This window comes from Gambusia affinis, linkage group LG04 (assembly GCF_019740435.1).
Source record: "Gambusia affinis linkage group LG04, SWU_Gaff_1.0, whole genome shotgun sequence".
Taxonomy (NCBI): Eukaryota; Metazoa; Chordata; class Actinopteri; order Cyprinodontiformes; family Poeciliidae; genus Gambusia; species Gambusia affinis.
Genome location: NC_057871.1, coordinates 31,383,927 through 31,396,875, shown reverse-complemented (window position 1 = coordinate 31,396,875; position 12,949 = coordinate 31,383,927). Strand labels below are relative to the sequence as shown.

The window sequence follows — 12,949 nt, the reverse complement described above, 5'->3', positions numbered from 1 at the left end:
TTGCAACTGGTTCCTAACTTCTTCATGGGGCATTAGGACTGGGAAGAAAAGTGAAGTTGTACAAACACAGAAGCTGAGGTATTCTCAGTTTTTATAATCCAGAGATCGTCTTTCTTATGATTATACTCATGTATTAATCTCTCTCCATGCCAGAGTGTAGAAGTGTGTTTATTTGTGAGCTCTGAGGGCCCAGGGCATAGAGCAATACATCCTGTGTTTAACTCTGGTTTCAGTTCAACTCTGCTGGATTAGCTCGTGTCCTCTCCCCGTCAGCCCCACTCTCACCCTAACCCTATCCAGCGCCAATGTATTCTCTTTGCTGAGGTCACATCTGCTTCTGTTCCTAACCTTATGTGTTTATTCACACTTACAGCAGCAACCAGATTTTTCTCCCATCCTTTCCACCTCTTCTTTCCTCTCTCCCCTCTTTCCCACCCTCCCACTTCTCTCTCTGACATATGGTAGTGTGATATCCACAGCCGCAAGGCTCTAATTTATTTAGCTAACGATCTACACCACCTCCCTGAATACAGAATGAAGGTCTAGTCTTTCCCTCCCCTCCCCCTTTCTTTATGCTGTCTAGAGCCGTCTCCCTGCCTCACCTGTTGTTCCATGCATGTAAACGAGTGCACACACACAACAGGCACACACTGTTGTTTAATCTAATTAAGCAGGACCATGTTTTCTCAAACAGGTTGTAAATACTGAGACTGTATTAGTGGAATGAAGTTTGACGTTGCTCTGTTTGTGTGGCTGTGTGCTTCTAATTTGTAGAAGTACTATGTGTATTCCTTTGGTAATATGTGGATCAAATATCACTAACTGCCAGGTCTTTTTCCTGGTTGCATGACTCAACTAATGAATCCAACATGATATTAGATTTAGTGTGTGGGTATTAAAAGTTTGGAGTATTTAAATATGACTCTGTATACACCCATATGTTAATGAGGTTTTTATCAGTGCTTCGTTTAAAATAAAAGGGTAAGCCCAGATTTAGTTTCTCTGCTTGACTGTCACAAGCTGACTTTGCAACACACCTTCTTCTTTCAAATGAACACGTTTACAGACATTTTACTGCACCAGTTTTCATTTCAATCCCTTCTATTAACATATTTATGTGGAGCACAGATGCATAGGTTGCAAATTAGAAGCTTTCCATACACATAACCATGCCATTGAAGCACTTAATGAATTTGGACTATTTTTTCAAGGTGAGATTATTATTAATATTAACAAACAACTTAAATGACTTGAATAAAAGATACACATGTTTAAATATATTGTAATGGGTTTCTCAAATATAATCACACAGCAAATGTTGCTTTTAGACCATTGTATGGATTTTGTAGCCATGAACACACTCCTGGAATAGTACTGAATGAATGTGTCTTCATTAAGGCCTTTGAATCATTTGAGAACCTAGATTATTCAAATTTATTGAGGAAAATTATATGCCTCCAAACTTTGTTAAATTGTGTTTTACTATTTATTGCACTGTGTTGTGGCAGGGTTGTTGTTTATGTTGCGCAACACACTTACTTTTGCCTATGATCACAAATACTAGAAGCTAGCAGTCCAAATTTTGAAGTTGGGTCCAGGGAGATTTCATTGATCGATGATAATGTCTGGGTTTTTTTCATTTGTCTGGTGCACAATATCCATTCTTAAAATGATTGGCGCGATTCTCGGAGTACGACAGCCTTTCTCCTCCCAATATCTAAATGCTGGTTTGGAGCAAATAGCTACAAAATGCACAGTGAGTGTGTTTATACAGGTGGAGCAGAGATTTGCAGATATTATAATTCATAAACTAAAAACTGGATGCTGGACATTTTTACAAGTCCCTTTGTAAGCCTGGCTCTTTATTGATAATTGTAATATAATTTCAGATATTTGTATAATTTTTGTCCAGATTCACTTAAAAAGTGAGCTATTATTGCTACAGGTTAATTTTCTAAACTACAGAAAAGTATTTTTTAGGGATGCCCAAATATGATAATTTGGACCAATGTGATAATTTGGTATATGTTATTAATTCTGCTATTGTGGCAGAATTTAGCAGTATTTTATTTTTTTATTCCATCACTCCTCCCAGTCTTTCTTATCATCAGAGTAATCAATACATTACTGGATTTCTAAAATAATCATTTACAACAGCCCTAATCTTTATTCTTTTTGTCAGAATGCATTTTTAAAATTGTTTTTTTTTTCTAAGCTAGGTTTCTTAGCTGCTAGTTTTTATGCATGATTTATACTTTTTCTAAAAGGTCTGTTCAGAACTTTGTAAGATTAATGTCAGCCTAGATAATCCATTCTAAGCCAGTTTGGCTTGTCTTATCTTCTTGTAAAGCCTTGTAAACCATATTACTTTGACCATGAAAAAGAGTGATTCAAAACCCCAAATTAATAAGTCTATATGAATTTTTCACCAGAACTGCAGCTAGTCTACATTTTAATGAGACAGACAGCCATTGCCTGTGGAAACACTTTTAGGTTCTTCAAGAAGACCGAATAATTAAAGAAGAGATCAGAGGAAAGTTTAGGCTCTGAGAAGAGGGCAGCCTTTCGTTTTCACTGTAACAACAGACCTGCCCTCAAGCCAGTTGCTTTACGTGTTATAGTGCAGGGATTGGTTGTTAAGTGTTACTTTGGATCACATTGCATAATGGAATGGAAGTTTCATTAGTTGCTATATTCACAATGTAGATTAGTGAAGATGGTCTTCTGGGAGCTCTCTGTGCCTTTCCTGCAGTCTGTGTTTTCATGAATGTGTAAATGAGAGTTTTGATAAGACTTAGAGATGATTCTCCAACTACCTTATGTGTGCATACATCTTAAATAGGCCAGTACATAAGCTTAGCTGGAGTCTTATTCTCTTAAGAGGCAGCCTTAATAGATTGCTTTTTCTCTTCATCAAATCAGTGGAGAGGTGTGTGATTTGGAGCCATTCGTTTACTGTGTATGAGATGGATTGTGTGAAGTGTTCATGCATTTTTCTCCTTTCTCTGTTTTTTTTTCCATCTAGTGCTAAAATAAATGGCTGTCAGCCACTTTTATTCCCCAGGCCTAAAATAACCAAAAGCTTAAGAAGGCAGTCATGTGTTTCTGTAAAAAGACGAGTGGCTGGTTAGAACTTCCTCTCTGTTGCTGTCTTTCTTTCTCGTGAACCCCCGCTAGTTGGAGAGAGTTGCATTCTTCGCAGTCGTGTGCCTTTTAGGGCTTCTTTTTATTATTTGGCTGTTGCTTTAATGAATTAAGTGTATCAGTTAGTTTGTTTACATGTGTGTTTTTGTTGCAGCAAGTGTCTAGCTAAAGTCAGACTCACACAGAGTAATTAGCTAAGTGTTGTATTTACTCCCTTTCCAGCCTGCAATCATTTTAATTTGTTTATTCAAATGAGGCAGCATTTGTTTGCTCTCTGCTAAAGAGTCCAGTACTTTTCTGCAGCCAGTTTGTGTTTGTGTTTAAAGAGTGTTTCTTCACATCTGTGTGTCAGTTTCCTAGTGTGCAATACATTCAGTGTGTATCCTTTTGTGACTTGTTATACATGCATCTATATTGAACAAAAATTTAAATGCCTCTTGTCAAATATTGTTGCCATGTGGAGTTACCAACTGTAAATTAGCATTTGCTCACATTTTATTGTACAAAAATAAGAATTCTGTGTATTTGTGTATAATTTTTAATTCAGCTTGATGTCACTGAGCATTACTCGGTGAGTTTTTTTTTATTTTTTTTACTCAGTGCATGTCCAGCGGGTGATCAGACAAAATGAACAACAGCTGGACAATCCTTGGGCTGGTCACAATTAAAAGCCACCCCAAAATGTCAAATTTTGTCAAAGTCTTAATGCCTCAGTGTCTTGGCATGTTGGATACAGGAATGTCCACCAGAGCAGTAGCTGCACGGCTCAATGTCCATTACCGGACATTGTCAGCCACGTGCAACCACTTCAGCACAAGATCGCCTCATCCGGCTCGTCCATCTGCGGGATCGGCCAAGACCAGTGACACACACAACTGATGAGACTATTGGTCTGCACAACAGACACATCACACCTCAGACTGTCTGTAACCACCTATGAGAAGCCAACCTGGTCAAAATCAAATTCCTCAATCTGACCCCTATCATGTTCAAAGGACTGTCAATCTGCTGCAAATGGCCATACCATGATGTTATCAATGCCATTATGAAGATTATTAATTACTAAAAATATGTTTTGAGTTTCTCTATGTATTGCGTAACCCAAATGTTCATCAAACTCTTATAGAGGTGTTTATATTTTTGTCCAGTGTATCTGCATATCTGAGTTCTAAAGCTAATTTGCTTCATCACTTCTTTCTGGTCAGATCCCCAGCTGTGGATGGACTTTTTAGACAGGAATAATAGGTAACATAGATACCAAAGTGGAGTTATTGTGTTTTGCTATACATTACAGCCTCATGTCTATTGTTACAGGTGACTATTAGAGCTTTTCAAATTTCATATTGATGGACGCATGCTGTCCATCCTGTAGGTTTGCTTAACTCCATGTTTGCAGCTTTGTCTGTCATTTAGGATGCAAGCCATATAATGTGACATCCAGTAGCAGATGTGTTTATTAGCAGTTATATTGATGTACAGCTCTGTTGATCCTGCTAAATGTTGGAATATAAAGCCTGGTGATGGATTATGAGTCCATAACCTCCTACCTTAATACTTTCACTGTCATCATCCCTCTTCATACTCGCTCCTTTGACTTAGGCAGAATTGAACCTATTAAAAAACTTCTACGGTGCAGTGCAAAACTTAATTTGTCAGGTTCCATGTTTTTCTGTGTATTTATTTCTAGTTTCCTGTGTGCCTGAGTCTCTGTGTTGTCCTGTCTATCCCTGTGACGGCCCTGCTGTGCGGTCCGGTATGAATGTGTGCTATGCTGTCAATTAACCTATCAATTAAGGTCCTAAGTGGGAGGTGCTTCCATCATCCGGCCACCTGGGTGGTATTTAAGGAGCGCCGTTCCATTCACGACAGGCTCTCGTCCTCCGCAAGTTCGCCCACTGCGCGCGTCCTCTGGTAGCGCGTCCCCAGAAGCAAGCCCGCCGCAGACAGCCATCCAGTCCAGATTGGGTTGGGGTCCGGACTTCCTGGTGTGAAGGGACCGGGCATGGTCCCCCCATCCAAGCTGCCATTTGATTCTGATGCCTAGACTTTTTTTGACTTTTTAAAATAAATGCCTTTTATAGGCTTAAAACACTGCCTGTTTTCCGTGTCCCCCCAGTTTTTTGTTGCGACCAGTCGAGCCGGGTCGTAACAATCCCCTTGATTAGTTCCCAGGTGTGTCTCGTCCCCTGATTACCTAATGTGTATTTAGTGTCACCTGTGTCTCCGTGTCTTTGTCAGGTCCTCGTCTCATTTTGGCGTCAGTTCTGCGTATGTCAGTTAGTCCATTGATGTTTCCTGTTGCTACCTGTTATAAGCATAAACCTACGCTCAGTAGTGCTGTCAGGTTTTTGGACTGTGTTTCTGGATTATTGTCAAGATTAAGCTTATCATCTACATCTCTTCTGGGTCTGCCGCGTCTACCTCACCTCACACCACACCAATTCATGACATAATTAGCATTTCCTATAATTCAGAGCTGCAATACACTTTGGGGTTTCCTCATGGTTGGTCAAGTTTACCTCAGATATCACAGTTTAGTTCTGATAGTGATATCATGCCCGAATTAAGACAATTCTATTTACAATTTGTAAAACTCGTACAATTTGTTGATTCAGTCAATTTTATTTACGTTTTATTTAAATTCACAGCAAATGACTCATTAGCAACACATCAATAGACATATGTGTGCACTTATTTTAAGCTTCAGAATTGCACAGAAAGTGAAATGTATTCCAATAAAATCTGATTAGATATGATACAGAGTCCACTATCATCCTAAACTCTAATTCAGCTTCCAATGCCGTCCGTCCGTCCGTCCATCCATCCATCCATCCATTTTCTTATACCCTTATCCCATTGGGGTTGTGAGGGGTGCTGGTGCCTATCTCCAGCTCTCAATGGGTGAGAGGAGGGCTACAACCCTGGACAGGTCACCAGTTCATCACAGAGCTTCCAATGCATGTTGGTTAAAAGTTATCTTTTCAATGTAGCCCAACCAACTGCATTGAATTTGACTTTGCAAGTCATCTCTTGTGACTGCCTGGGTGCTGAGAGGGCAAAAGGCAAACAGATGAAAAAAAAAAGAAAAATCAAAAAGACATGTCCATGTTTCTTTCATAAAGAACATATAAATACATTTGGTTATTGAATTATTTTGTATTTCCTAAAATACAAAATAAGTAGTACTACCAATATATTTTAATATGAAGAACATGATCAGAAATTGAGACTGTTCAATGCTGTGTGTCTCTTAGTATAATAAAATCATCTGAAGTCCTAGTAGGTACAGCAACAATTAAAAGCTTTATATCGGCAATTTTTCCTATATTTGAGGCTTAGGATAGTAGATATTTGGAGCTGCTCGGTGACCAGTGACTTTCACAGTCAAACGTCCAATTTTCTGAGTAGCTCACTTATTTCTATATGGAAGGAGCAGATTAGTGATATAACACTGAATACAAAACATTCTCTTTTAAGTCCAGATAAATAAATAGTTAAAACAATATAATCTTTTGGTTGTTTTGGCATCTAACAGCCATACAAGGCATTTTTTGTCTGATCTCTGAGCTTTTAAATATATACACTCCTGATCAAAATCTTAAGACCAGTCAAAAAATTGCAAGAATTTGCATTTTGCACTATTGGATCTTAAGAAGGTTCTAAGTAGATCTTCACAATGTTAAAAGAACAAATCAGTGCAAGAGACAAGAACATTTGAGCAGGGAATTGTCTGAAAACTGCATTTATACTCAAACATGATTTTTTTCAGCTGATCAAAAGTTTAAGACCATAGCTCAAAAAAACCCGAAAAACCCCCAAAACAGAAATCAAAATGTCAAAAAAAGGACTCAGTAATGAGTAGCTCCACCATTCTTGTTGATGATTTCAAACAATCGTTTAGGCATGCTCGATGCCAGTGTTTCCAGGAGGCTAGTGGGAACGTTGCTCCAAGTGTTGAAGATGGCTTCACGAAGGGCATCCATTGTCTGGAACTGATGTCCATTTTTGTAAACTTCCCTTGCCATCCATCCCCAAATGTTCTCAATTGGGTTTAGATCCGGGGAACATGCAGGATGGTCCAAAAGAGTGATGTTGTTCTCTTGGAAGAACTCCTTTGTCAGGCGGGCATTGTGAACTGCAGCATTGTCCTGTTGAAAAACCCAATCATTACCACACAGACGAGGGCCCTCAGTCATGAGGGATGCCCTCTGCAACATCTCCACATAGCCAGCTGCTGTTTGACGCCCCTGCACAACCTGAAGCTCCATTGTTCCATTGAAGGAAAACGCACCCAAAATCATGATGGCGCCCCCACCACTGTGCCGTGTAGAAAACATCTCAGGTGGGATCTCCCTGTCATGCCAGTAACGTTGGAAGCCATCTGGACCATCAAGGTTAAATTTTTTCTCATCAGAGAAGACAACTTTCTTCCACCTTTCAATGTCCCATGTTTGGTGCATCCTTGCAAAGTCCAAACGGGCAATTCTGTGGCGTTGAAGAAGACGTGGCCTTTGAAGACGTTTTTTGTTTCTGAAGCCCTTCTCTCGCAGATGCCGTCTGATGGTTATTGGGCTGCAGTCAGCACCAGTAATTGCCTTAATTTGGGTAGAGGATCGTCCCGTGTCTTGATGGACAGCCAATCGGATCCGGCGGCTCAGAGCTGGTGAAATTTTTTTGGGTCTACCACTTGACTTTTTTGTTCCATAACCCTCAGGATCATTTAAAAAATGCAAAATGACTGTCTTACTGCGTCCAACCTCAGCAGCGATGGCACGTTGTGAGAGGCCTTGCTTATGCAGCTCAACAATCCTACCACGTTCAAAGTCAGTGAGCTTTTTTGCTTTTGCCATCAGGAGGTCTTGACAGTGTAAAGACTTCACAGAAAATGACATGGAATCCAGATGTTTGCACAGCTTTTGGCTTTTAAAGACTATGGTCTTAAACTTTTGATCAGCTGAAAAAATCATGTTTGAGTGTAAATGCAGTTTTCAGACAATTCCCTGCTCAAATGTTCTTGTCTCTTGCACTGATTTGTCCTTTTAACATTGTGAAGCTCTACTTAGAACCTTCTTAAGATTCAGTGTTGCAAAATGCTAATTCTTGCAAATTTTTGACTGGTCTTAAGATTTTGATCAGGAGTGTATTTCTTTCAAACTTTCAGCTATTATCTTTAGCCTTGAGACAAAGGAAATTCTTTCCACCACCTAATTACAAGTACCGTAATTAGGTGGTGGCAGAGTCTGGTCTGAATGAACTTGACTGGCCAGGACAGAGACCTGACCTTGACCCGATTGAACACCTTTGGGATGAATTGGTGCGAAGAACAACATCAGTATGTGACCTCACATAAGGGCTTCTGGAAGACTGGTCAAAAATCCCCATAAATCTTGCTCCTAAATCTTGTGGAGCGTCTTCCCCAAAGGCTGTCTTAAAATCTGTTTTTGCTCTTCCAATTGATAAGTGGGTAACTAACGGTAATATGATTTGAAGCCTCCAATATGATATTTAATAAAGCTGAGCTCTTTCTTGAGTTCAGTTCATATGCTAACTAAGCATAGAAATATAACAGAAGTGCTAATTTTAGTTATAAAAGTTAAATGACTCATACACTTTGCATCATGGAAATACGCAACTCTCAAGAGAAAGCATATGTTTAAACAGTTTAATCTACTTTCTTTGGGTTGCAAAGCTTCTGCCAGGACAGATTTAATTGCCAGCAGAGGGAGGTTAATGCTAATCCAACTCTGAACTCAGAGATCTCGGTCTGGATCTCTGTCCAGTTCAGAGTTGAATCTGTCCTCTCTAGGTGTTTAAAATTCTGAAAAAAGATTCTTTTACACACTTGTTTCTATGCACTAAATGTATCAATACAGGTAACATTAAACATACACATTTATAGTCCTATAGCTGTTACTTGAAACTCTGTCAGGAAGGTTCAAAATTGAATTACCGTAAGTTAACCTGATATGCAGAAATAACTGATCAAAGGTTTTGGATACTTTCCATGACAAAGGATTGAGTTTACAATGTGACATGCATGTAGGAACTGTCAACTACACACATATAAACACAGGCCCTGCCTCACTTGACCTCAAGAGAGGCAGGGCCTCACCTGTCATAATGGAAAAATATGATGATAAAATAATCTATATCGCTATTTTCGCCCTGTGGTTTGTACTGCAAAGTATTTATTTTTATTTAGCTTAACCAATTTTGATTATTTTTACTTGAAAATCATTGAATTTTCGCAATTTCCCATTCAAATGCTCGGAAGCGCAGCTGGTGAGGCAGCAGCAAACTGAGCCTCACCTGAGAGTGCACCATCTCTCACTAACTGCCACTCGATGAGAGCATGTTTCTCCTGTCTGTACGTCGCCAATGGAATGGTTAAAAAACATTTAATATATCAACAGATTTTTCAGAATTTAGCTTATGTATATAATGTGCAGTGCTTTTTGTCACCATCTGTGTTTATAACATGTGTTGTGTGCTGAGGAGTGATCAGAAATGGCAGAGAACAGACTCGAGGTGAGGCAACATTTTTCTTGCCTCCTAGCAAGGTGTGCTCTTGATCCCAGATATTGACTCCACAACTGCAGAATAAGAGACAGTAACAGCGAACTAGTCATACAGTAAAGTCAAGTGCAGCAATATATTTATAGTTTTCTCCTCGTACCACAGCAATCACGTATGAATAATCACAAAATAAACATTAACCCTTTAACTGCTGGTGTTCCGATTGACCCATTGACCTGCATGTGACAGAATTTGGGGTGACAGTTAAAGGGTTAAGCCTAAAACCATACTACTGCAACAGACTGAATGTTCTGCTCTTTGTGTGGGAAATATTTCAGTGTATTTTTAGGGGCGTTGTTGTCAGTTGCTATGGTAATGAGTCTGTGTGTAGCCTGGCCAATGCAGAGAGTGAGAAAGACATGGTTTTGAGTTACACTTGAACGGTTTTTCCCCTTGCTGTGGAGCATAGCACGAAATTAATAATTCTTACATTTCCAAGTTTTATTGAGTTAATGGAATTATTCTAATGCGGCAGTGCGGCTATGGATGACATGTCAAAGAATTGTCTTTTTGCCCTCCAGCATTGTCCGCATGTGCGAAATTTCCTTATGTAAACAATAACATGCTGGTGGTCTACATTTGTATATCTGATTATAATTAAGTCAGTTGCCTCACCAGCTTTGCACCTCACCACATGTCACTGATAGAGCTTCATGGAATGGGTTTCCATGGTGAAGCAGCGCATCCAAGCAAGACATCAACAAGTGCAATGCAAAGCATTGGACTCAGTGGTGTAAAGCACACCACCACTGGACTCTAGAGCAATGTCTCTGGAGTGACAAATCATGCAGCTCTATGTGGCAAGCTGATGGACAAGTCTGGGTTTGGTGGTTGCTAGGAGAACGGTACTAGTCTGACTGCATTGTGCCAAGTGTAAACTTTGGTGGGGGGGATTATGGTGTGGTGTTGTTTTTCAGAAGCTGGGCTTGGCCCCTTAGTTCCAGTGAAAGGAACTCTGAATGCTTCTGCACACCAAGACATTTTGGACAATTCCCAACTGTGTGGGGAAAGTTTGGAGCTAGTCCCTTCCTCTTCCAACCTGACTATGCACCAGTACATAAAGCAAGGTCCATAAAGACACTAATGGCAGAGTCTGGTCTGAATGAACTTGACTGGCCAGGACAAAGTCTTGACCTCGACACGATAGAACACCTTTGGGATGAATTGGTGCGAAGAACAACATCAGTATGTGACCTCGCATAAGGTCTTCTGAAAGAATGGTCAAAAATCCCCATAAACCTGCTCCTAAATCTTGTGGAGCAGATTTAGGAGCAACTCTTTCCAGAAGAGTTGAAGATGTTCGAGCTCCAAAGGTGGACCAACGTCATATTAACCCATATGAATTAGGATGGGATGTCATTTAAGCTCATATGAGTTATGGCAGGTGAGCGAATACTTTTGGCAACATAGCATATATTTTAAAGGTTCTATTTTATTCAATGAAATAATAACTGAGTAATTTTTTTAAATTATTTTTGATTTGTGTGGTTAAGAACTCTGCTCATCTCCATCATTCAGCCTATTGAGCTGAAGATGACTCGCCAGGTGACGATGTCAATCCAGAGCAATTTACAAAACAGCAGTCATTATCAGCATCCAGTCATTTTCAGACCTGTTCTAGTTATTACTTTCACAAACAAAAATACACACAACTGGTCTCTGACAGTAACTGGTAGGTCTGTTACCATCATTGGAGCAGAAGCGATGGAAATAAGAGGTCTATCTGTGTACCTGCAGCTTTGAAGCATGGTCCCCAGATGGCAGTGGCAGTACCATCTCTTAATGTCAAAGACATGGAAGTTGTCTGACCCAAAGTGGAGAGAATAAAAGGGACTCCTTGGTGTGTTCTGCCTACCTGTAGCATTTAAGCATTACTCGGGGTGGGTGATATTGCCAAAACATTATGCCTCAGTTTATATTTTTGAATACTTCAGTACTGTTATCGCAGATGATATTCCAAATTTTGTGGGGGCGGGGGGTTTATTTTGGAGTTGGCCAAACAAATATTTACCTTCAAAACAGAGGTTATTGCCATAATGAGACACTCTCCTAGTGAAGGCACAACCCAGCTAGAGAGGCTTAATGAAGTCATTACATTTTAGACAAGTAGATGTTTTATTAAAGCAATTTCATAACTTATGCAGATCAACACTCTCAGGCAAGGTGTATGCTCTTGGTTTTTCCTTTTTTGAGTGTCTTGGAACAAACTGCTTCACCAACTTTCCATTTTAAAAGCCCTGACACTACTTTAAATTAAAAAAAAAATCCATTTGGCTTCAGATCAAATCCAATCTTATCAGTGAACAGAAAGTTTCACTGTTAAGATTGAATGCTCCATGAATGTGCATTCATGGAGCAGGAGCAAGTGGCTGTTTCTGTTTAGTAAGCAGTGTCTTTATAAAACACAGACACCTATTCTGTGTCTTGCTCAAAAATTATAGTTTTGAGTAAAATTTCACTGATAAATTTTATAACATTTTTTGTCTTAAAAACTGTAATTCTCAACAAATTACTTTAATTACAATGCAAACAGATGGCTATTTCTCAAAGTTTAACTTTACTGTAGTAGCAATAATATTTCATTAAATGTATTTGTAGGTGTGGGTGGTTTTTAATGAGTCTAATTTATCAAGAAAAAAAAATATTGATTAATTTTTCTTACATTTTACAGTAACAAAATCAGCTATCCCCCAAAACATTTCAGAGACAGTAAAAAAACCGACTGTTTTATTGCTCAAGTAAATCATGAGAAACAAAATTTGGCTTTTTTTGACAACAAGTCACAACCCCTTTAATATCAAAGTGAATACTGATTTATAAAATATATGTAGAACAATTTAAGTGAATGGAATATTCAAGTATTTAGTAGCTTCACCTTTGGTTGCTGTAACAGTAGTCTGTGTGGATCTGTCAGTCAGGCTGCAGTTTTCCTCCTTTCTTCATGTTAAAAGCTACAAATAGGTCTCAATGGAACAAAGCACATACTTTGTCTTGGCCATGGAGTCTCTCTCATACCTTTTGCTAAACTCTAGCCCAGCCTTGATCTGGACTTTTCTTCAACAGTTGCTTTCTTATTGCCACTCTCCTGGTGGAGAACCCAGATAAAATGATTGTCTGCAGAGTCTCTCCCATATCAGTACCTGAAGATGGTAGTTCCTTTAGCATAGTCATGGTAACCTGGTGTTGTGTCTCACTAGTCTACTTCTCACTCTATTTGTGAGGGCAGCCT

At 39.3% G+C, this 12,949-nt stretch overlaps 1 protein-coding gene across 2 annotated transcripts in view; it reads left to right on the top strand.

Moving 5' to 3' along the window:
• The window catches only part of LOC122829010 (protein sidekick-1-like), a 403,194-nt gene that overhangs the window by 64,947 nt on the left and 325,298 nt on the right, over positions 1-12,949 (top strand). The window lies entirely within an intron of this gene.